Raw genomic sequence first — 22,309 nt, 5'->3', positions numbered from 1 at the left:
CCCCCGCCTGCCTTCAGAGAAACACCAAACTAGCGAGTTTCCGAGCGGTGGGGTCTCCGCGGGACCCGCCCGGTCGCCCTCGGTGACCTCTTCGCGCGCCTGGGCTGTCCCTGGGTCGGCAGCCTGGCCGGGAGGGCTGCCACTGGGCTTCCCCCTGGGTGTGTACAGGGGAGGGGGGCCCAGGGATCCGGTACCACGAGGAGACCCCACCCTGGGCACTGTCCCACGCGTCCGGGGTCGCCGAGGGCGGTTTGCTCTGCGAATTCAAATTTCGGTCTCGGTTGTGGGGTCTGCCTCAGTCACCTATTATCCTCCTCTCCAGCCTTCTTCCACCCTTGTTCAAGGGTTAATATAGCGCCCCCTCTTTGCCACACCCGACAGGAGTCCGCTCTCGGGGGACCCTGGCCCAGGGGCGGAGGGATCCCGGCCGATTTCTCCTGCTCTGCGATCCCGAACCCAAAACTGCTGGAGAGGACGGGCGGTGCCGACGGCGGCCGGGGGGCTGGCTGCTCGGTCCCGGGCCGGCTCCTCCTGCCTCTTCCCAGGTTGTCTCCATCAGAAAGGCAGTAGGGAGCCCGGCTGGCTTTTGCTTTTGTTCTGCCCGCTACTCTCCGGAATCTGAGAAGCCGCGGTGGGCGGATGCCCGGGAGGGGGCTGTGGTGGGAGTTCCAGGTGCGGACCCGAAGTGACAGTTGGAGGCGGTGGCTTCCTGGCCCTAGGTTGGGGATGGATTCCGATCGCCAGTCAGTACCCGGGAGCCGGCGACGGGTCGGCCACGTCCCGAATAAGCGCACTGTCACGCGCCTCTCCAGCACTCTCCGAGGCGCTTCCTTCGAGATGCGCATTTCCATTCATGGATCTGTGCCTGGGATTTGATTAATGTCAGCTCTGCCGGGGTTCTGTGAAGAGAGAGTGTCTGCTACTTTTCGTTTTCATAGCCTTTTACTGTGGACCTACTATGTGCGGCCTGACGTGCCATGGTGTTCCCAATTTAGTGCTTTCTGAGTACCTATTATGTTCAAGGTAGCTGTGCTGTGACCTCCTTGTGATTATTTACTGAATACTACTAAGTGCAAAGGCGGCGGCACCTCCTCCTTCTCCTCAGTGTACTTTGATGACCAAGGGGGAGAGAATAATGTCTTCTGACCTTTAAGTCTTTAATTTCTTGAGTAAACTGCATTTTAACCTCCTGGGCTGCTTGTGGTGTGGCTGAGCTGGTTTTCTGCATTTTAGGGTAACTTCTATGCCTGAGGGTCTGTTAGACACCAGCAGAGCAAAATGATGAAAAATCTTGCTCTGGAATCTCTTTCCAAGTCAGTTTCCTTAAGAAATAGCAATAATAATAATAATAATAATAATTGCATAAAAGAAGTTCCTTTTTTAAAAAAAAGAGTTCCTTTTTACAAAGCACGGTGCTGGTTATCAGAGGGAATGAACAAAGGTTAATGAGCCAAACTGCTGATGCTGAAGGGACAGGGGATGTGTGATGAGGACAGAAAGACAGACAGTGAACCTAAAAAAAGTGAACCAGAAGGGAATGGGAAAGGGAAGCATGAAAACAGGTCAGGTAGACCTTCAGCTCCTAGCTCCCTACTCACACCAGTGGTTGGGGTTGAAAATATCTTTAAAATCCCATGATTGCATGTGGCTAGAGAGTTAGGGCCATATCAAATGGGCTGAGAGTCCTTCTGCTAAGAGATCTGATGAATCCATTATTTAATTGTCCTGGGATCTCAAGACACAGAATAATAAAGACTGGCAAGAAAACTGGATCCTCAATCTATTGGCAAATATTTGAACACTTTCAATGTTAATATAGACCATTATGAAGGAAATAACAGTCTAAGCTGTAGTATTTGTCCTAAAAGACCTGAGTTCTTGAGATGAACTCATAAAATGATAGCTTGGACAGCATATATGAAAAGCCAGGAGCAAATTCCTCCTAAAATTTAACTTCTGAAAAAACTTCTGACCTCACAGAATTGTTGCTTTTTTAAAAAAAATCTGACATTAAAGATGCTCTCTATGCCTTGTATATTTATCTTCTTACATTGGCCTGTGGCAATTTCTGGTAAGAACTTTATCCTAGCTTCTTAGTACAGTGAACTTTCTCTTCATAAATTACTTCTGATCTCCATTTAAAATTCCTTTAAAACTACATTATATTATTTTTGTTTGAAAGTCTCTTCCCATGTCTTTTCTGGAAGTAGGCCCATGATGAAAGATATCTAGAAATTAAAATAAATGCTACATGAGTATACTTCAGATCATGTATTTACTAATGAGAGAAGTGAAGAAAAACCAAAGGAGAAAAACACTAGGAGTTTACAGAGAAAACATAAACTGGTCTTGCAAGATGAAATAGGATTCCATTGGCAAAGAAGACTAACAAAGACTCCCATCGCAGATGGAGGGAGATGGCTTTAGCAAAGGTGTCAAGGAAAACCAGTCATCTTTACAGCCTTTAGAATCTGATAGATCTTCACCTGGAATGGCTTCCATGCACTCAACAAAGTAGCCTGCCAGAGCAGTTTACTGTGTGTCAAATGACAGCATAGTTTGAGGTCCCCTTGCCTTGTAAGGACCCTTGATTACTTTTTGTTTTGGTACTGGGGATTGAACTCGGGTCCTTGTGCTTGCAAGGCAGGCACCAGAACCACCGAGCCAGATCCCCAGCCCTTCTTGATTACTCTTTCAGCAGCGAGGGTAGCCCTGCTTCCTTACCATCTTTTAGGCATTTCTGGAGTGTTTTCACCTGAGCTGTACTAGACTGCCATATTCATGGCCCAGAATGGGATCCCTTTTTCTCTCTGCATCTGTCCCTCCTTGCAGGCTCTTTCAGAAAGAATCTAAGCATAGGTAAAACTTATTTCAGTGTGGCCCAATGCCTGTTTCTTCACCTTCTCCTGCTCTCCTCAGGGCCTGCTGTCCTGTCCTCTTCACTATTTCAGCTGTTCTGAGCCTTTCAGTATATATAAACTAGTGTGAGGGGAAAAACAATCTCATCTGTCACTGTCTCTTGAATATGAATGTAGGTCACTGTTCTCTCTTCCAGGGTTCTTTGCTCTTTAAGCCTCATTATGGGGTAAAAGGCTGTGTCCGCCATGAGAGGAATCAAGCATAGACTGATAAGTGAGGAGGTAAGGAGATCCAGGAGCCTTTCCTGTGGTCTTGACATGCTTTTTAGGAAAAAGGCAAAGTGACTGTGAACTGGCATAGTCTTGTGAGGAGGGAATGAAAGGCTCTGAGTAAGCTTTATTAGCTTCATGGTGAAACTGTCTCTGAGAAAGGTTTTGAGAAACAATTGGACAGATGTGTCTGCAAGAAGGAGATACTAGAAACTTCCTTCCACCAGAGACGGACAGGCTCTCAGAGAAGCTTCTCAGAGTGCTGACGTACATCTAGAGCATGGATCAAAATGCAACTGTTAATTTCAGGGTGATCTGTACTTATGTTACTGTGTGCCCCCAAAAGTAAGAACTTTGATATCTTTAGCAGCTCCAGGTCAGCATCTGCAGCATCTTTGTAGGATAGAAGGAGGGCAGGATTAATTCAAGGTCAGCACATGGCTTTGAGTTCCACTAGTGGATAGAAGTAACTTGTTGCACTTTGCAGGTGAGACTGGGCAGTGCCCAAGTTACTGCTTCACAAACTGAATGAATCTTGTTATCACATCACTTGAATAGTGGTTGAAGTTTCACTGATTCAAACTTCTCTTTTGGAATATGCAAGCCTGGGATGAGACTTTACCTTGAATCAAAATAGGCCAGGCAGGAAATATTTGTCCTCTCTGTTTAAAGGGGCAAGTGACTTAAGTAGTTAAAAACTAAAATAATGCAAATTTAAAGGAACTCTATGATTCAAACTTTTCATTAATTAATTCATTAGTTAACTAATCTTTTTCCTTCAACCTCACTTCAAAGAGGAGTGTTTGAGTTGTTTTATTTATTTATTTTGGTACCAGGGATCAAACTCAGATCTTTGTGCTTGTGAGGCAGGCAGCAGAACCACTGAGCTAAATCCTTGGCCCAAATTGTTTTATTATATGAATGCACCTGGCTATGTGTGTGGTTGATCTGTCAATATATTAATGTCTAGATTAACAGAAAGAAAAGACTGTGAAAATTTGCTGTAGGAATTTTTTTTTTTTTATACCAGGGGATCAAACTCAGGACCTTGTGCCACTGAGCTAAATCCTGACCCAAGGTGGTTTTTTGGTTTTTTTTAAAGCTAGTCTTCCCTTTTTACTTACTTATTTGTTTGTCTTGAGACGGGTCTCACTATGTAGTTCAAGCTGGTCTTAAACTCACTGTGTAGGCCAAGCTGACCTCTTGAACTCACGGTGATCCTCCTGTCTCAGCCTCCCAAGTGTTGAGGCTACAGGTCTGAACCACCATGCTGGGCTTCATTTTATATTTAAACTAATTTGATTTATATAAACATTTTCAAGAGTTAAGATCTGTTTGGCGATTTTCTTTTAGTCAAATCTGCACACATGCACAAAGAGTAGATTTGAAAGAAATTTTAAAGGTTCTTGACCAGTCCTCCTTATCCACCATACAAATGGGGAAACTGAGGCCAAGAGTGTTAGATGGCTTGCCAGGGCTACCCTGGGGCTAAGAGCTAGAAGTTTGCCCAATCCCCAGCCACTCCACTCCTCTCTCTTCTTGGTTGTCAGAGTTTGTAGGTAAAGGGTGACCAGGCAGAAAAGGGCTTAACTTGCCTCATTTGCTGGGTACCTGGAAAACTACTTGAGTCAGGATGGTTAGACCTATGCAAAAGATGAGGGTCCATACTGGTAGCACTGACGAGAACCACAGAAAAATAGGGACAGTTGGATTGGTGAACAGTAGTTATTATATAAAACTTCGTTTTGTGTTACTTTTATCATCTTTACAGTAAATAATTACAAGGAAAGCATGTATTTTCCTATTTAGAATAGTAATACACGTTCATTTTGGAAAGTAGCAAGAATAAATAAATCTTACCTGTGGTACTTAGAACTCATTCAGATTTTGCTATTTTCGTTTTTTGAGACAGGGTCTCACTGTGCAGTTCAAATTGGGCTTGAACTCACTATGTAGCCCAGTGTGGCCTCAAACTCACAGGAGTCCTCCTGCTTCAGCCTTCCAAACGCTGGGATTACAGGCATGGGCCACTATGCCTGGCCTGCCTGGAATTCTTTTTTTCTGTTCACATCAGGACACCCTATATTATAAACTCTCTGTAGAAATAATTTTTAATGGCTACATTATTCAGCTCTGGGAAGCACCTTAATTTTGCACAACATTTTGTTACTGGTGGACATTGTTTGCTCCCAGTTACTCCCTGCTGTGTCATTGCATAAACAGTTGCTTTCTTGATATATATTCCAAGATTGTGCAATTACTCCTCCAAGGGTGTGAGTGCATACTGTGTTAAATGGCTCTACAAAATTTTGTACCAGTATATCCTACATGATAGCATGCTATCAGTGGTGGAATTTTACCATATCATCGAGAGTATACAGTTCTTAAGTATTGTAATTACAGCACTTATGTGGAAAAAATAAAAGGTAAGATATCTTTGTTGCCTTCATTTGCATCTTGATTATGAAAATAACTAAACATTTTTCTATAGGACTAATTCCTAATTGTATTTGTGTGCTATCTATTTGGGTTTAGTGGCTTAAAAATTAATCTGTACTATATATAGAAAGCCATTTTTCAAAAGGGAAAATAAAATCTGACATCAGAGGTATGGGTATTTGGTGAAAACTTTCAACCAACTGTTAAAGTCCTGAGATTTCAGTACCTTGAGTGCCATGCTTCAGGCTGTTAATTCTCAGTCCTTACAAGGCCTGTGACCTGAGTGCTACTATCATCTCCTTTTACACATAGGGGAAATCATGCATCGAAAAAGTAAAGTGACTTAACCACATGCACAGACACTTTAATCACTGCCAGTGACCTCTTAGGCTTTGCCACTGTGTGAGTTGTATAGTCGGTCTTTGAGGGACTTGGGCCTAGGAATATTAGCAACTTCCTCTGATCTCTGTGGTCTATTTCTGGGAACACTTTGTGGTACTTTGTATAGCCCATTTTGCTCTCTTTAGTTTCCTCATTATATCTTCTTTATCTCTTATCCTCTCCTGTGTTTCATCTTTGCTTTTTAATAGATTCAGGCTATCTACTGAATAGTTTCTTCTGTCTTCCAAATCACAACATGTTTCTTCAGCTGTATCTAATCTGTGGTTAAATCCATCTGTTCATTCTCAGTATGGAGCACTGAGTTCCCAGTAACTTTTCCAATATACTTTTATTTTACATAGTTCCTAGTTTCTTGTTGCAATTTTAAAGTCCAGGTTTTATCTATGACTGCTAATCATAGATGTTTTACATTCTATGTCTGGAAAATTTTACATCTGGACTACCTATCTTTTTTTTTTTCCTGTTTGTTCTCATCCTCTTGTGGGTTTCATTGCATGCTTGGTTATCTTTGAATGTGTGCTGAATATTATTTTGAAAAGGACATATGGGTAGATATCATGTTTCCTCCATTTTAAGATATGCACTTTTTTACATTTCAAGCTCTGAAATCGGGATGTGTTTTACAATTAACAAAATCTTATGTTTATAGTCGGTGGCATTTTTTTTCCTTTTTAAGTATACATAAAATAATGCACCATATAAATTGTAATATTTCACATTTGATGATGGGTGATAATTTGAGGCTTTGGATGATGGTGATAAAGATGACAAGCATTCTGGAGAGGAATTAGGTCCTGTAGGTTTTTCTATAGTATTGACCAGAAATACTAGATCACTTTAGGGAATTTAGATTCTCTAGGCCACTTGAATGACACAAAACCAGACTAGTTTATTTTTTGTTTTCTTTTCCTCCCTGAATCCAGCTCTTTGGGTCCTAGTGGTTTAGCAGGTCTTTCCCCTGGGATGCTCTGGCCTCTCGATCCCTTGAGGCTGTCAGTATGCTGTTCTGCTTCCTTTTTTGGATGGGCGAGTCTCTCTAGCTGGGTAAAAGTAGTAACTAATGCAGACCTACAGGCCTAGGTCTCCTAGTTTTCCACATCTTAAACCTGGCAGTAGGAGGGACGAAGTCCAGTCCATTTTAGAGACTGACCAGAGAGAAGCACCAGTCACTATCTTCTGTTTGCTCACGTCACTAGGGAACTTTCTCCATGCATTCTGGTGGCAGCTGGAAAGCTAAGTTTGGGATGAGTAAATTTCCACCAACCCGACATAAGACATAGCTAAATGTAGTTCTACTTTCCTCCACAATGAGATCAATTCCTCAGGCTAATTTCCAATAAGGCAGGTGACCTGGCAGAGAGAGTGGTCAGAGGAGTGATGCTGGGAGACCCGTCAACCATCCGTCCCCACCTGGATTCTTCCTTCTCTTCCATACTGTCTCTGAGAAGATGGGAAGTTAGGACCCAGGGAAGTGATAAAGAGGAGGCTCTCTAACCTAGCAACTGTTAAGAAGTTTAAAAATTAGGCTATGTTTTATCTGGGTAGGGTTTCTTCTATTCAACATGGCTTCCCCAACATTTCCATATAGAATACAAAATTTCCTTCCATAACTAAGACTTTTCCTTGCAGAGGCCAAATCCTGCCCAGGTTCAAGACTCAGAGTAGCCTTCCTAGGTGACTTCTTAATTTGAGTGTCTCAAAAGAAGCTTTAGAACTTTCCTGGCTTTTAGAAGCAAATGACCAATTTTATATTCTCTAGATCAGCAGCCAAATGTATCTGCCTTCTATCTTGTTTCAATCTTACAGCCATGTCTTCCCCAGCCAGAGAAATTCCCCAGGAGGAAAATGTATTTGCTGAATTTGAAAAGGCTGGGAAAAAGGGCACTGAGTGGTGTTGAGTCTTCCTCTACCACCTTATTAAAGCTTCCAGGGGCTTGTAGCGGGGAGAGAGAATGCTTTAATTTTTATTTTTGAGTCCATTTTCCCCTGGAAACCTTCATGCTAAGATAACCTCAGTAATCACTATAGAAATGGATTTAATATAAGATATAAAAGTATATAAGGATTTACAAGGTAGGTTTATGATGGCCACCTGCAGAGTCCAGTGCAGAAAAGTGCAAAAGGGCGGTCTGCACACTGGAGATCCCAAAGGATCTAGTCAAAGGTCAAAGGCCTGGAGCTGACTGCAGAGTCTTGTTGGAATCCATATCAGGAGGCAGAAGGATCTGCACTGGAAGGCTTGAGGGTGTGCTGGAAGCCAGGAGACAGACTCTAAAGCAAAAGTGAAGACCAAAGATCCTCTGAGGAAACTTCATTCAAACTTCCTTCTTTCCTTTTTTGTGCCATTCAGACTACAAGCCTATTGGCTGGTGCCAGGGTGGGTTTTCTGTCTTCAGCCGTGCTAATCCAATCATGGGTGTCGGGGGTGTGGTGTTGTTCTTATTCAAATTAACACAACAGTTAACTGTCACACTCTCCTATTTGTATTGCTTTCTGCCCAAGGAAGCCCAGATCTCCTCTTCCCTCTCAGATGTGCAATCGCTGGGTAAAGAGGAGGAGGGTGTGGACAGCAAGCATTGGCTCCTCTGCAGAGTCTGTCTTCAGTGGGAAGTTTCCCAACTTTTGGAGATCACCCCATACCATGGAGCCATTTATGTATTCCATGGCAATTTATTCAGCTGATTTTCATTTTAATTTTATAATATTTCATACACACACACACACACACACACACATATATTCCACCATTTTGCTAGAAATAGAAATCCTCCAATTAGGTTTTAATAACTGTCCAGAAAGGAACAGATCTGTCATGCCACTCCCATGTAGCTCTGAATTGTGACTGATCTCTCTGGAAGAGATGATAATGACTTAATTTTGAAGAGGCAATTTTCTATACTTTGGGAAAATGTACCCTAATATGATTAAGTTTGAACGTAGAATCACTAGAAAGTTCTACCAGCATAAGAATCTGTGAACCATGATGTGTGGAAACTCTTCGTCCTGAAATGAAGTAATTCCTCCATCATGTTTCGCTTTAAGTTTAAGTACACATTTTTTTTTTTGTCAGTAACCTGAGCTCATCTGATTTTTCTTTTCTTTTCTTTGAGACAGGATCTCACTATGTAGTGTAGGCAGGTGTTGAATTCATTATTTAGCCCAGGCTAAATTTGAACTCTCCTGCCTCAGCCTCTGAGTGCTAGGATTATGTGTAGTACCACGCCTGGCTCTAAATTGTTTTTTTCTAAAAGGTATTGTTATTTGAAGTTCATCAGAGTAGCTTTCTATTATTTCTTTTGTCAAAATTTTCTATTTATTTGGATTTGAGTTTTTCCAGCCATTTTAAGACCATTTGTCTGCTAATAGGAGAAAATAATTTGCAATTTCAGTAACATGTGAAATTCATGGGGAGTTTAGAGTTAGCTGAGCAAACTCCTGGATTTGTTGGAGACCAAGACATTGGCTTCCACATGTGGTGAGTTTTTATCGAGTGTCCTGAATATTTTAGAGGACTCAGAACGGTGAAGTTTTATAGCACTTCAACAGAAGAAAAGGGACAGAGATCTTCAGAAATCTCAAATGGTCTTTTTCATAAGAGAAGAATAAGAAAGATGATTGTAGTAAATCACTTAGGAAGAAGAGGTGAGAAATATATAACAACGGAGTAACTGTAGTGGACTGCTTTGAGCTTTCCAGATCAGAGGAGAGAAAATAAAACATTTCTTATAAATTATCATACAATGCCAATACCTGCAGTGTTGAGGACGTTAACAACCCATCCATCTGTGCTGTAATAAAGCCCTTGGAATATGTGCTGTTCAAATGGGAGAGAGAATGTTAGGAAATCAGCGGAAGAAGAGAGCTTTGTGCACTGAGTGAGATTGTCTGGTGAATAGTTGGAGGCATTTTGTGTCTCACAGTCTATCTGTTTTTCCATTTATCATCACTTTGTTGAGATGAATGGTGTTTAAAGATGAAAAAAGTCACTTAAATCCATACTTCCTCTGTTGGGTCTCTTGATGGAGGAAGGTAGGTACATAAATCCAAAATAGAGATGCTCTTAGTTTAGCTAAAAGCTCAAAGTTCTGTTTCAAAATTTGTATGCATGTTTTCATTCTTCAGAAGTTATTAGGTGAATTTGTTAATCCTAAAAACCCTCCTTTTTTATGAGCAGTCTTGAACCTGAACCTGAAATTCATTTATGGAATAAGTGGTAGTTACACCATCCTTTGGCTTTTCTCTAATTTATCCGGAAGCAGATCCCCAGAAACAAACTCAGTTCTCACTTTTTGGTCTTATTTAACTGACAAACGATAGGGTGTTTGCTCCACACTCCAAGTTCAGGATTTGGCTTGCAGAATATAATGAAATAACCTTCTGGCTTTCCATTCTACCTCTCCTATTGGTGAGAAATAATAACAGAATTATTATTCAATTATCACCATTAAAAGCAATGTGAGATTTCAGTAATCTAAAACTGTATTGGCTTCAACTTAGATTACTTGAAAGGAGATCTTCCCTCTTCTGTAATGGATCCTTGAAAAGATATCTGTATAGCTGTACATTCAGGCAGCCACATACACATTTAGATAAACCTTTTTTTTTCTAGAAGGACCCATAAGACATTATTAGTAGTGGTTAAATAAGATTCAGTTGAGGGCAAGGATTTTTTTTTCAGTACTATTTTATTTTTCTTTAAAATGTTTTTGCATTGCCTGAGGATTGAACTCAGGGCCTTGAATATGTTAGAAAAGTACTGTACCACTGAGCTGTCTCCAGGCCTTACATTGTTTAATTTTCAAAATAAGCTAATATTTTTATTAAATAAGAAAATGAGAGGAAAGGGTAAGAGGATGGTAAAAAAAAAGATCCTGCCCTCAGTTTAACATCTAGACTTTCTTATTGGAAATTTTAGTTTTTATAAATCATCAGTCCAGTATCTGTAGGAAACAAGATTAGTATCCTTCATAGTATAGTTTTTATTACACAGCACTTTGTAAAGTTCTCTTATGACAGTGTTTTCTTTGAGCCTCTTGCTGGCACCACCTAGCATGTTGGGCTAGTACTGATATGATTCTCACTTTACAAATGGGAAAACTTAAGCTTGGGGAAGATTGGAAGATTGATATCTTAGAGAACATCACTATGTGTAATTCCAGGAGTAGAAGGCAAGTTTGATTCCATGTTCAGTGTTCATTTATCCTAAGTAGAAACAAATTATTTATTCTGGATTTTCTTTTTTCAACACTCCAAGCTGTCTTTTCTCTGGTTTTGTGCCATAGCATCTATTTCATTCTGTGTTGAATCATATATGTATAATTGTTCATTAATCTCATTAGCATAAACTGTGTGTAAGTTGAGACAGGGTCTCACTAGGTAGTGCAAGCTGGCCTTGCAAACTCACAGTGATCCTCCTGCCGCAGCCTCCCGAGTGTTGGGGCTGCAGATGTACACCACTCCACCTGAGTTCTCCTTTCCTTTTGTAGCCTTACTGTGTCTATTATGTGCATAAATGACTTAATTTAATCGTTATTTTATAGAATTGAGTACTCAAGATACTTTCTTCCAAATAATTACCCATTTTTAAGAAAACCTCAGTCATAAGCCTAGCCATTTCCACAAGACAACTGTCATGTCCAGAAGAGAATTAGAACTACATAATGTTTGAGTTGGAGGGAAACCATCTTGGAGAGTATTCTTTTCACATAACTCGCCCAGGGTCCCACAGGGAAGCAGAGGCCACACGGTAGGCGGAGCCTGGGACTAACTTCAGCCAGCTCCCCTCGTGCTGCAGCAGGCGTGACAGAGAACAACTGTCCTAGCTATCGGGTGTTAGATGAGTGGTCAGTGCCAAAAACAAAGCCACCTCAGTAAAAACTACAACTGTGAAGAGATCATCTGAGAAAGAAGCCGCTATATTCAACAAATTTTTCCAAGTTTTAATGAATAATTTTGCAGGCATACTTCTTTTTAAAGCAGACTTCTTGTATAAATGTTAGCATTTCCACAAAAAGATTGATTCGCTGTAAGAATCCTCTAGATGGTAAGTAGTATTCTCACAGTACATTAAAGTGAAATCCCTCTCTCTTGTTGGGTAAAGTCCAGGCTCGCGGCATTTAAGTTGTGAACTGAGTAATTAATGGTATTTTCTCTTACCTGTAGGCCTCTTAAAATGTAAGCTGTTACCCGAAATGTTAAGTGAAACGAGCCAGGCCAGAAAGACAGATACCTCCTGTTCTCACTCCTATGTGGAAGCTAAAAGAGTTGATCTCATGGAAGTAGTAAGCAGAAGAGTGGTTACCATGGGCTAAAAGAGGTAGAGGAGAGAGGATGGGAGGAGGTTAGTTGAGTGGTAAGTTACAGTTGCATAGGAGGAACGAGTCCCCATGTTCTATAGCACAGTACTATATAGTGAGGGACTACAGTTAATAATAATTTAGTGGATATTTCAAAATAGCTGAGAAAGAGAGAAGGTTTTAAATGTTCCCAACACAAATGATAAATGTTCAATGTGATAGATATTCTAAATACCCTAATTTGACCACTTTGCATTGTATAAACCCATCAAATTAACATACTCTACCCTACCCCCCAAAAGAGAACCACTTGGAGAATCTATCTGTGTACTTGTACACATATGTTTGTGTGCACATGTGTTGAATATACATGCCCAAGCTCCAACCCTAGAGATTCATCTACACAGTCTGGGAAGGGGTCCAGATATCAGTATTTAAAACCATAGATAGGCTGCATATGAGAATCTTCTGGGCGTCTTAAAAACACTGATGCCTGGGTCCCCTTCCAGCAATTCTGGTCTAATTGGCCAGGCATCTGTCTGGGTGTCAGAATTTTTTCAGGGCTCCTCTTGTAATTCAGAGAGGCAGCTGAGATTGCAGTCCTACAGCTTAGTGAGACCAGGTTTATTTGTATGCAGTAGGTGCTCAAAAAATGACTGTTGAAAGATAAAAGGGTTTGTAAGAAAAGGTAGTGCTAAGAAGTGGTGCACTTCTTAACTAAGCTGGGATTTGGAGTTGGGGTGGACAGCAAAAACTAATAAATTCAGTCCACAGGCATAGCCTTCACTGTGGCCACCCACAGAACTTTGAGCTGAAACTGACAACAAAGATCTTCCTAACTGCTGTTCCCTCATTTCTACTGCGGTAGACGGGGCATATCTGCCTGTCACATTCCTGGCCTGTCTAACATTGTGCTTGGGAGAAAAATAGTCATGAACTGGCATCTGGGACACCAAGGTGCTCCAGCCCTGGCTTTAGCCTGAGGTGAACTCTGTCCAGTTCAGTGAGTGTCTGCCAGGGCCTTCCCACTGCCCAGGACTTAGCATGAGGGCTTCCTGAAGCACAAAGTGCCTCTGTTGCCTGGTTTCCTTTGTTCCCTTGATGATTCTTGTTTAGTCCAGGGATAAGGGAGAGAAAGTCTTTCCCAATCTGGATGCATGGGGTGCTTCCTACTCTGGAAAGGCTCAGCTATCCTGGAAGAAGATTAATAGCCAGGCAGAGAGCTCCTTGCAGCTCCTCTCCGAGTGTGACCTGAGATGCTTCCAGTGGTCTTTGCCTCGGAATCCCTCAGAAGGCTCATTAAACTACACTGATGAAGGACCCCCAAAATTCCTGATTCAGTAGGTTTGTAAGGTGGGGCCCACAAGTGTGCATCTTGAATACTTTCCCTGGTGATGCTGATGCTACCAATCCAGGGACAACCACTACTCCAGGAAGGACACAGCCATGGCGCTGTGCTGTGATGTGTTGTCTAAGAAATGGTTAAAGGTCACAAAATTAGCAATTGAGAGCTGGGCATGGTGGTATATGCCTATAATTCTAGCACCTTGAGAGGCTGAGGCAGGAGGATTGCAATTTTGAACCCAGCTTGGGCAACTTAGTGATTTAGTGAGACCCTGTCTCAAAAATAAAAAATAAAAAAAGGTCTGGAGTGTAGCTCAGTGGAAAGGCCCTGGGTTCAATTCCAGTACTGTTAAAAAAAAAAAAAAAGAAAAGAAAAGAAATGACCAGTAAGATTGAAAAATTAAGGATGTATGAGATACCTATTATGTGCTAGTTATAGTGTAAACTTTGTTTCTACAAGGAAGGGGAAGATGTGACTACTACAGGAAGCAGCTAGCCTGGGGTATGAGTCAGATGAGTGGTGGACCAGGAAAGGAGCAGCCTCAGTGTTCTGTGGAGGGCATGCCCAGGCTCCATGGGACACATGTGGCAGATGGTTGTGGCTCAGGGGAGGCTTCCAGAAGCAGGTGATGGCTGAGTGGAAATTGAAGATGACCGGAATATCCCAGAAGCAGTACCGGCCAAGGAGAGAGAGAATACAAGCAAGCTTCACAAGGGAACCACACATGGCTTTGGAGGGAGAGGGGGTTGGGTGTGGAAGGGCCTAGTCTGGGCCAGGGGAGGCCGGTCCCAGGATTCTGTCCTCCTGCTAAGGAGCCTGGGCCAATCTGAAGTCAAGCGAAGTCATCAGGGATGTAAGCAGGTGAGGAGGAGGATCAGACTTGCCTGCTCACTGACTGCATTCGGAAAATGAACTGCACCAGGAGATTGTCAAGGAGTCCCTATGGGAAGTGATGAGGCCAGGGCACATGGCCTTTACATCATCTTGTCCCTACATCACAATCTGCCTGTGCTCACTGTTTTAAATGTTTCCCTGTGTATGGTTTTAGAGTGCTTCTGTGCAGTCATTCTGTGCTTCCCCTATCCAGATGGCGTTTTTAAAGGAAAATGAAGTTAAACTGAATGTCAAGGGCAACCTTGGAGCAGGCAACCACAGAGCTGGGCATGGTGGCACATGCTTGTAATCCCAGCATGGAGGCAGGAGGATCACGAGTTCAAGTTTCCCTTGGGCAGTTTAGTGAGATCTATCTCAAAATATAAATAGCTGGAGATGTAGCTCAGCGGTAGAGCACACAGTACCACAGGGGAAAAAAATAACCACATGAGGAAAGATAGAGGACCAGTTCCATCTTCTGAGCCTAGGAGAGGTCGGGAGAGAGTGCTCATTTTGTACCAGTGGGGCGCTCCAAGGTTTTCCTGTCTAGCAGTAGCTGGGAGTCATGTTTCCACCTAGACAGATTACAGCATTGCAGCTCAACCCCACTTCTCGGCCCCAGTTTTGAGGCCACCCTGGGCAGTATCCTAGGTCCAAAGTGCCCTCAGGATGTCCCTGGTGCAGGGCACTGTGAAGGGAAGAAGCTGTCCAGGACAAATAAGGCCCTCTTCATGCCCATCACAGCTGCAAACCAGATGTGCATGAAGGCAGTGGAGAAGAGGGCTGCAGTGGGTCAGTTGTGGGGTAGGCCCAGTACAAAAGGAGCTGAGAGAGAGTGAGTTCTCATCTATCTCTGGCCCCTTTGAAAAGAAATCCACTGCGATGCATTTCACTTGTGGTGCTTCTCGCTTCAGTCTGGTAATGAAAATTTGATTTGTGGTTTCCTTTCACAGGGTTTTCATCACACAGTAATTGATACATCTCCAACAAGTGGCTCTCCAGGAAATCAATTCTGACAGGTTCCGTCAGCACCTGGATTGTCTAACAAGGATCTCTGCAGGCTCTGTCTCCCCCATGTGCCCCTTCCTCCTTCAGGCTGTGGGTTCATCCCGAATGGGCTGCTGAGGGAGGAGAAGGTGGCAGAGGCCACATGGAATAGTTTGATCAGCAAGCAGAGTCTGCACTCTGAGGTAATGGTGTCAAGATTTATAGGTCATCTTTGTCTAGGTGGCTTTGCTGCTTTACACCAATATAGTAGCTGCGGTTGAGGTTGTAGGATGAGGAGCCGGCAGCCTGTCTCAGACTGAATGGGTGTTAAGGGGAAAGTACCAGGTAGATCGGCTGTCCCTGTTTGCCTTGCTTTGGGAGGAGGGACAGAACCTGAATACCTCTCCCAGGGCAGGCCCGGAGATTTTGCTTATGACACAGTCGCCTGGGGTGCTCTCGCTACAGGTAGCTAAAAATGTTTGGCCAAATGTCCGAGGCAACTTTTGTCCACCTTTGGCCAAGGCAGAGCTGTATTTTCCCGATTCCATGTTCTGTTTGGCTCTGAGTGAAGCTCAGCATACAGTGTGCACCATCAGTCTGCTCTTGGGTCATTTGGGGGAGTTCATCTTCTCCCTCTCTATTGGTGTTTACTGCCAGTCCTGCTCAGTGGAACAGCACCAGAATGTCCTCTGCGTTCTTGAATAATGTCAACTGTGTGAGTCCTGTCTGTCCAGACGCTCAGTAAACCTCAGGGCAGGAACTCCGACCCAATACAGAGCTTCCTCTGCGCCACTCCCTTGCTCCCAACAATAGCTGTTGTGTAATTGGATGCTTCATCGAGATGCCCAGATCCTCCTCATCTCACTGTCTGAATGCATTTGCCTCTTCAGTGTCCATCCAGTGCTGCTCATGGCTTTCCCCTTGGACTCACCCAGAAGGACTTCTTGGTGCACATTTCCATCCTTCACTCAGTAAGTGACGTGGGAGCCGTAGTTTTTGCATATTCATTCTAGGTCCTCTCAATGCACTTAAAAATTTTTGAGGAAGTACTGGGCATGTGGCACTTACCTGGAATTCCATCTTCTTGTGAGGCTGAGGCTGGAGGACTATAAATTTAAAGCCATCTAGGACAACATAACAAGTTTCCAAAAAAAATTTTTAAAGCAAAGAAACAAGATACATTAGTTATCTATTGCTGCATAACAAATGACCCCACAATTTAGAAGCTTAAAATAGCAAATAGTTATTGTCTAATGGTTTCTGTGCATCGGAATTTGGAAGCAGCTTGGCTGCTTGCCCAAGGTCTCTCATGAAGTTGCAGTGAAGATGTTAGCTGGGTGGCAGACATCTGAGGACTTGTCTTGGGCTGGGTAAGCTGCTTCCAAGGTCACCCAATGACTGTTGGCTGGAAGCCTCAGTTCCTCTCTGTAGATCTCACCACAGGCAGCTGGCTTCCCCCAGAGCAGGTGATATAAAAGAAAGTATGTGAGAAGTTGGGGTGCCTTTTATGACCTGAACTCTGAACTTGCATACCTGTCATTCCCGCTTTCTTTCTGTTCATTACAAGTGAGTCACTAAGTCTACCTTGCACTCAAAAGGAAGGGGGCTTATGCCTAACCTTTTGAAGGGTGTGTCAAACTCATTTTAAATCACCACAAAAAGCATGGCTCCTGGCTCTGACCAAATGAGTAGGCAGCCAAACAAAGTTTATCATTTCCCCTGTGAGTGGCCGGTGGCCTGCTCTGGGGGAGCTCCATGTGCCTATGGGTTGAGAGTAAATAAGATTAGAATCCGCAGTTACTTAGAGTTAGTGTGACAGCAGTTATTGGCTAGGGTATATTACATGTCCTCTTAGTTTTCAGTACCTAGGAAAGTTCCACTTGGTCTTTTTTCCTCACAGAGCTCAATGACATCTTTAACAAGCCCCACAGAATTACCTTCATCCTTTTGAGGATGTTATGTATTGAGTAGACTTCCAGTCTAACTAGAAAGATGAAGAATGGGCAGCTTAAAGAAGGGTTGGAGGGGGTCTTGCAAGCGCAAGGTCCTGAGTTTGATCCCCAGTGCAAAAAAACCAAACCAAACCAAAACAAAAAACAGAAGATTTGGAGTCTTTTCCATAATTTGGGTCACAGGCTTCTCATCTGTACAGTGAAGGGGTTGGAATTGGCCAGTGGGTTTCTACCCTAGGTGCTTGTTGGAATCACCTGGGAACTTCCAAAGAAAATGCTCTCCCAAATTCTGATTCATTCAGTCTGGGTGGAGTCTGGGCATAGGGGCTTCTTAGATGAAACCCACTGGGCTATTAGATTATGAAGAAGCTATAGGTTATGACATTTGGTGACTTTAAGTGGGAAGCCCTCTGCTCATATGGCATAGAGAGGGTGCCCAGGTACCCTTGTTGAGAAGCCAGAATTCTGCATCCATCATCTGCCCCCAACTGTGGTCACCCACAGTGGTCTACGAAAGTTCTGGGCTGCCTTGTGTGTCAGTGAACTCTCTGCTGCCAGAATAGCTCAGCCTGTAACCATACGAGGAATTACTGCACCGAGCATGTAGGTAAACCAGGCCAGTGGTGCTCCCAACTACAGTCTGCAGTTCAGCAACAGCAGCTAGAAATGTGTCTAGCAAGGCTCATTCTTTCTGCTCCTTACTCTTAATCAGAATTTCTGGCTCTCTGGCTGGAGCCTTTGCAGGTGATCCTGATACATGTGAAGCTGGGGAAGCCCCAGACCAAGGGACTGACCTCTGGCTTTCCTCTCAGCAGCAGTGAATTAGAAGGTTGTAAACATCTGCCTCGGAAACATCTGTCTGTCAGAAGGTATACTGGGTGTGGAGTGACTTCACGCTCATCTCATGGCTGTAACTTCTGCAGAAGAGTGCCCGAAGTCCTCTTGCTTCTTGGGGACTGACGCTGGAAGTTCAGCTGGGAGAGATTCCTTGATAAAAACCAAGCAGAGTCTATCACCCTTAAGCATCTGTGTACTGTTTCCTATTTTACATGCCTGGGCTATCGCTTTCTATAGTCCAGAGCATCTGTCCGAGCTCTTTGTGTCTTTTCTTCTCTGTGAAAGAAGACTTGCATGTGCCTGCAGGACTGTTCTGGGGATATGGTGGAGGTGTGAAGTGAGAGCATGCAAATCCTGATGTCCCATCCGCTCCGCGTGCCCCTAGCAGTGACAGAATGTGAAGCTGAACGAATGGAACTGAGCCTCTATGGCATGTCTTGTATTCATTAAAAAATACAACCTCCAAAAGCTAACAGCTGGTGTGGTTGCAATCCCAATATTCTGGGACGGCGATGGAGGGAGGAGGATGATCGCAAGTTTTACACCAGCTTGGGTAACTTAATGACTTACTAAGACCCTGTCTCAAATAATAAAAAGGACTGGGACTATAGCTAAGTATATCCCAACCCCCCACCAAAGACCCCCCCTTTTATAATTTGAGCAGTGCAAATTCCTTAATTTGGGAGAGTAAAAATAGAAGTGTTTGTGTTATACTTGGGTTATTATTGTTGTGTGTTCTCCGAGTCACAAACTGTATCCCCCACTCTTGCGGTCATCCTGTGCCCTTGTGTGTATGGTGGCTCCAGCCAGTAATATGCCTTCGTCAAGGGCTGTCCTCTGAGTTCACTCTGCTTCCGTGCCAGCAGATCTGTGTGCATTTGTCATTGGGAACTATTGACCTCTGGTGTTTTATCTTTAATAATCACTGAAGGAGTTCATTTCATTCAGGAGGTTACAAGGATAACAAAAGAGTGGAATGACAATGACTAATGAGAAGCCAGGAGACTGACCTGCTCATCAAATACTAAATAGTCAAATGTAGAGCAAAAGCATTGACCACAAACTGCAAACATCAATAGCACTCACTCCAGACTCCCTCTCCACGGAGCTGTTAATGGTATCCACAGGCTCATACATTGATGATTTTTCCCCCTAATTTGCTGCTGTACAGGTTTATCCAGTACTGACCCCTGAAGACATTCCCTATCTTCCAGTGTGGACTGTGCTGGGCTAAGTAGCATCTCTCCCCCTTCTCTTTCTCTCTTCCATGATCTCTCTGAGATATGCTGTGTGGTGACAGTGGCCTGAGATATATACTACATATCTGGCTTTTCTATAGAGAAGGTTGAATCCTGCCTAAAAGTTGTCCGGAATGTGTACTTGTTAGCTTTCAATTTCTATGTTAAAATACTGGAGAGTGACAAAGGAGGAAAGATTATTTTGGCTCAGAGTTTAGAGGTTTCAGACCCTGGTCAGCTGGCTCCACTGATTTTTAGGCCTGTGGCAAAGCAGCGATACCTTGATGGAGCAAAGCTGCTCACCTCATGGCAGCTGGGAAGCAGAGGGAGAGAGGAAGAGCCCAAGAAGGGGCCAGAAACAAGATATGGTCCCTGAGGTCATGCCTCAGTGACCCACTTCCTTCATCTAGACCTCACCTCTTAAGATTCCATCTTCTGTCAGCCACTTTCTTTTTTCTGGGACAAAACACCTGACACCTGAAACTTAAAGGAGAAGGGGGCGTTTTTTGACTAGTAAGTTCAGAGAGTTCAGACCATGGTTGGCTGGCTCCAAGGCAGTAATGGCACAGCAGAAGGAACTGGTAGAGGAAAACTGCTCGTCCTGTGGCAGCCAGAAAATAAATTGTGTGTGTGTGTGTGCGTGTGTGTGTGTGTGTGTGTGTGTAAGAAGGAGGGCAGGGACAAGAATACACCCTTCCAGGTCATGCCCCCAGTGACCCACCAGACCCCACCTCCTAACAGCACATTTAGATTAATAGATTAATCCACTGAGTGTAGTGCCCATGATCCAGGCACCTTCCAAAAGCCCTGCCTCTGGACATAAGAGACTTTTGGAGAACACTATAGATCCAAATCACACCACCACCTAATACTACCATCAAATTATGATTTCATCAATGGATCAATGCACTGATGAGGTGAGAGCCCTCACAGTTACCTTCCAACAGCCCCTCCTCCAAGCACATGAGACCCTTGGGGGATGTGTTAGATCTAAACTATAGCAATGAGAAATGTGACTGACTTTGCCTGTGTTCAGCCGGTCCCCGGGGGCTGTTCTGCTTCAGTGTCCGTTTGTGCACAGGTGACCCTTGCTCAGCAAGGAGCCCAGGGAGTGAGTGTTGACTACTCATTAACGACTGTTACCATGAGTGGAAAAATGAGTAGAGGCTCCTTGGATTGTACTAACAGGGATACCTATATCCATTCAAAAGGACTTGTGTGGAATCATTTATACAATATTTGTGCCCAAGAAGCTTTTCTAAATTTAATTCATGACAGTTTTTTTTTCTGTATCATGAAACAATTTCTGAGCAACATTTTAATTGGCACTGGTTTGTCAAAGCTGCCAGATTTGGCTTGATCAATGTAGCCGAGAGACCTTTGGTAATTACCAGTTGTCATATTTTAAACACATTACTCCTACAAGAAATGCTAATTGTCAGGAGAATGGTTGCTGGAAAATTAAACTGGAAAATCACCCTCTGTGCTTGAGGAAAGCAGACGTAGGGCACTGGAGCTCTTACTGCTATTCCTAGAATGAGCCTCACTGTGAATCTCAGCTGAGGAATTACTAGTGTGTTCTAATGTACTTGAGTCTCAGAGTCCTGCTCTGTAAACATGTGGCAATAATGATAGAAATTGTGGAGGAGGAAATAAGATCATTCTTATAAAACACTGGGAACAGCATGGCTCACGGTAGCTCAATATAGGTTAGCCATTTTTATGGATATTTTTTCTTTATCTTTATTGTATCAGAGAAGGAAAGAATCTCTTTTCCACTGAGGTAGAGTAGAACCTCAAAATGTTCTCAGTACAATCACTTCAGGCAGGTACTTCCTTCCATATGTTTCAAACTCTTCCTTTTGTGTTTCATCCTTATCTAGGATTTTGGAGGCCCTGATTTAGATACCATTGCCATCTAGTGGTAACACCTTCAAATTGCAGGGTTTTTGGAAGGATGAATAAGTTGTTACAATCTGAAAAAATAATATGAAGTATTTTTATGGCTGGTAAAAATGTTGCCTCATATTTTGCAAAACTTGTTGACATATTCTGCTTAATTTGGCTCCTACAATAAATCTGTAGAACTGGCTGCCTAGTATATGCAAAACCCTAGGTTTGATCCCCAGTAATGTAAAAACAAAACAAAACCCTATGAAGTTATCCAATCTTATAAATGAGAAACAAGCAGAAAAGATTGTTATGATCTGAGTGTTGTATCCCCTCCAAGTTGTTATGTTGAAACCTAATCTTTAATGTGATAGTTTTAAGAGTTGAGCCCCTTGGAAGCTGAATAGGATTTGAGGGTTCTGCACTCATGAATGAAACTAATGCCCTTACAAAAGAGGCCCGAGAGAGCTTTTTTTTGTCCCTTCTGCTACACGAGGACACATTAAGAAGGTACCACCTGTGAGGAAGAGGGCCCACACTAGACACCAAATTCTCTCCATCTCCAGAATTGTGAGAAACAGATTTCTGTAAGGTGCTGAACTTTTTTGTTTTGTAGGTTTTGTTTTGCTTTGTTTTTCAGTACTGGGCATCGAACCTAGGATGTTGTGCATGCTAGAAAAGCACTCCACTACTTAGCTACATCTCTAGCCCTGCTGAAATACTTTGTTACAGCAGCTTGAATGGACTAAGACTCTGACAGTGTTTAAATGCTATGTTAATCATCTTTGCATCACTATAACAAATATCTGAGATAATTAACTCATAATGAGAAAAGGTTTAGTTAGGCTCACAGTTTTGTCGGTTCCCCATCCATGATTGTTCGGATCGGTTGTTTTGGGCCTGTGTTGAGGCAGCATATCAT

General features: G+C 43.1%; 1 protein-coding gene across 1 annotated transcript in view; it reads left to right on the top strand.

Annotated features, from left to right (window-relative positions):
* Mapk4 (mitogen-activated protein kinase 4) overlaps positions 1-22,309 on the top strand; it is a 144,882-nt gene that overhangs the window by 870 nt on the left and 121,703 nt on the right. The window contains exons 2-3 of the mRNA XM_033757330.1: positions 15,437-15,673; positions 16,361-16,441. The gene's annotated coding sequence lies outside the window, so the exon portion shown is untranslated. The remainder of the gene's footprint in view (positions 1-15,436; positions 15,674-16,360; positions 16,442-22,309) is intronic.

Source organism: Fukomys damarensis, unplaced genomic scaffold, assembly GCF_012274545.1.
Source record: "Fukomys damarensis isolate Sample0158 unplaced genomic scaffold, DMR_v1.0_HiC HiC_scaffold_30, whole genome shotgun sequence".
NCBI classification, from domain to species: domain Eukaryota; kingdom Metazoa; phylum Chordata; class Mammalia; order Rodentia; family Bathyergidae; genus Fukomys; species Fukomys damarensis.
Note: the sequence above shows the minus strand (reverse complement) of the source record. Positions and strands in the feature narration are given on the sequence as shown.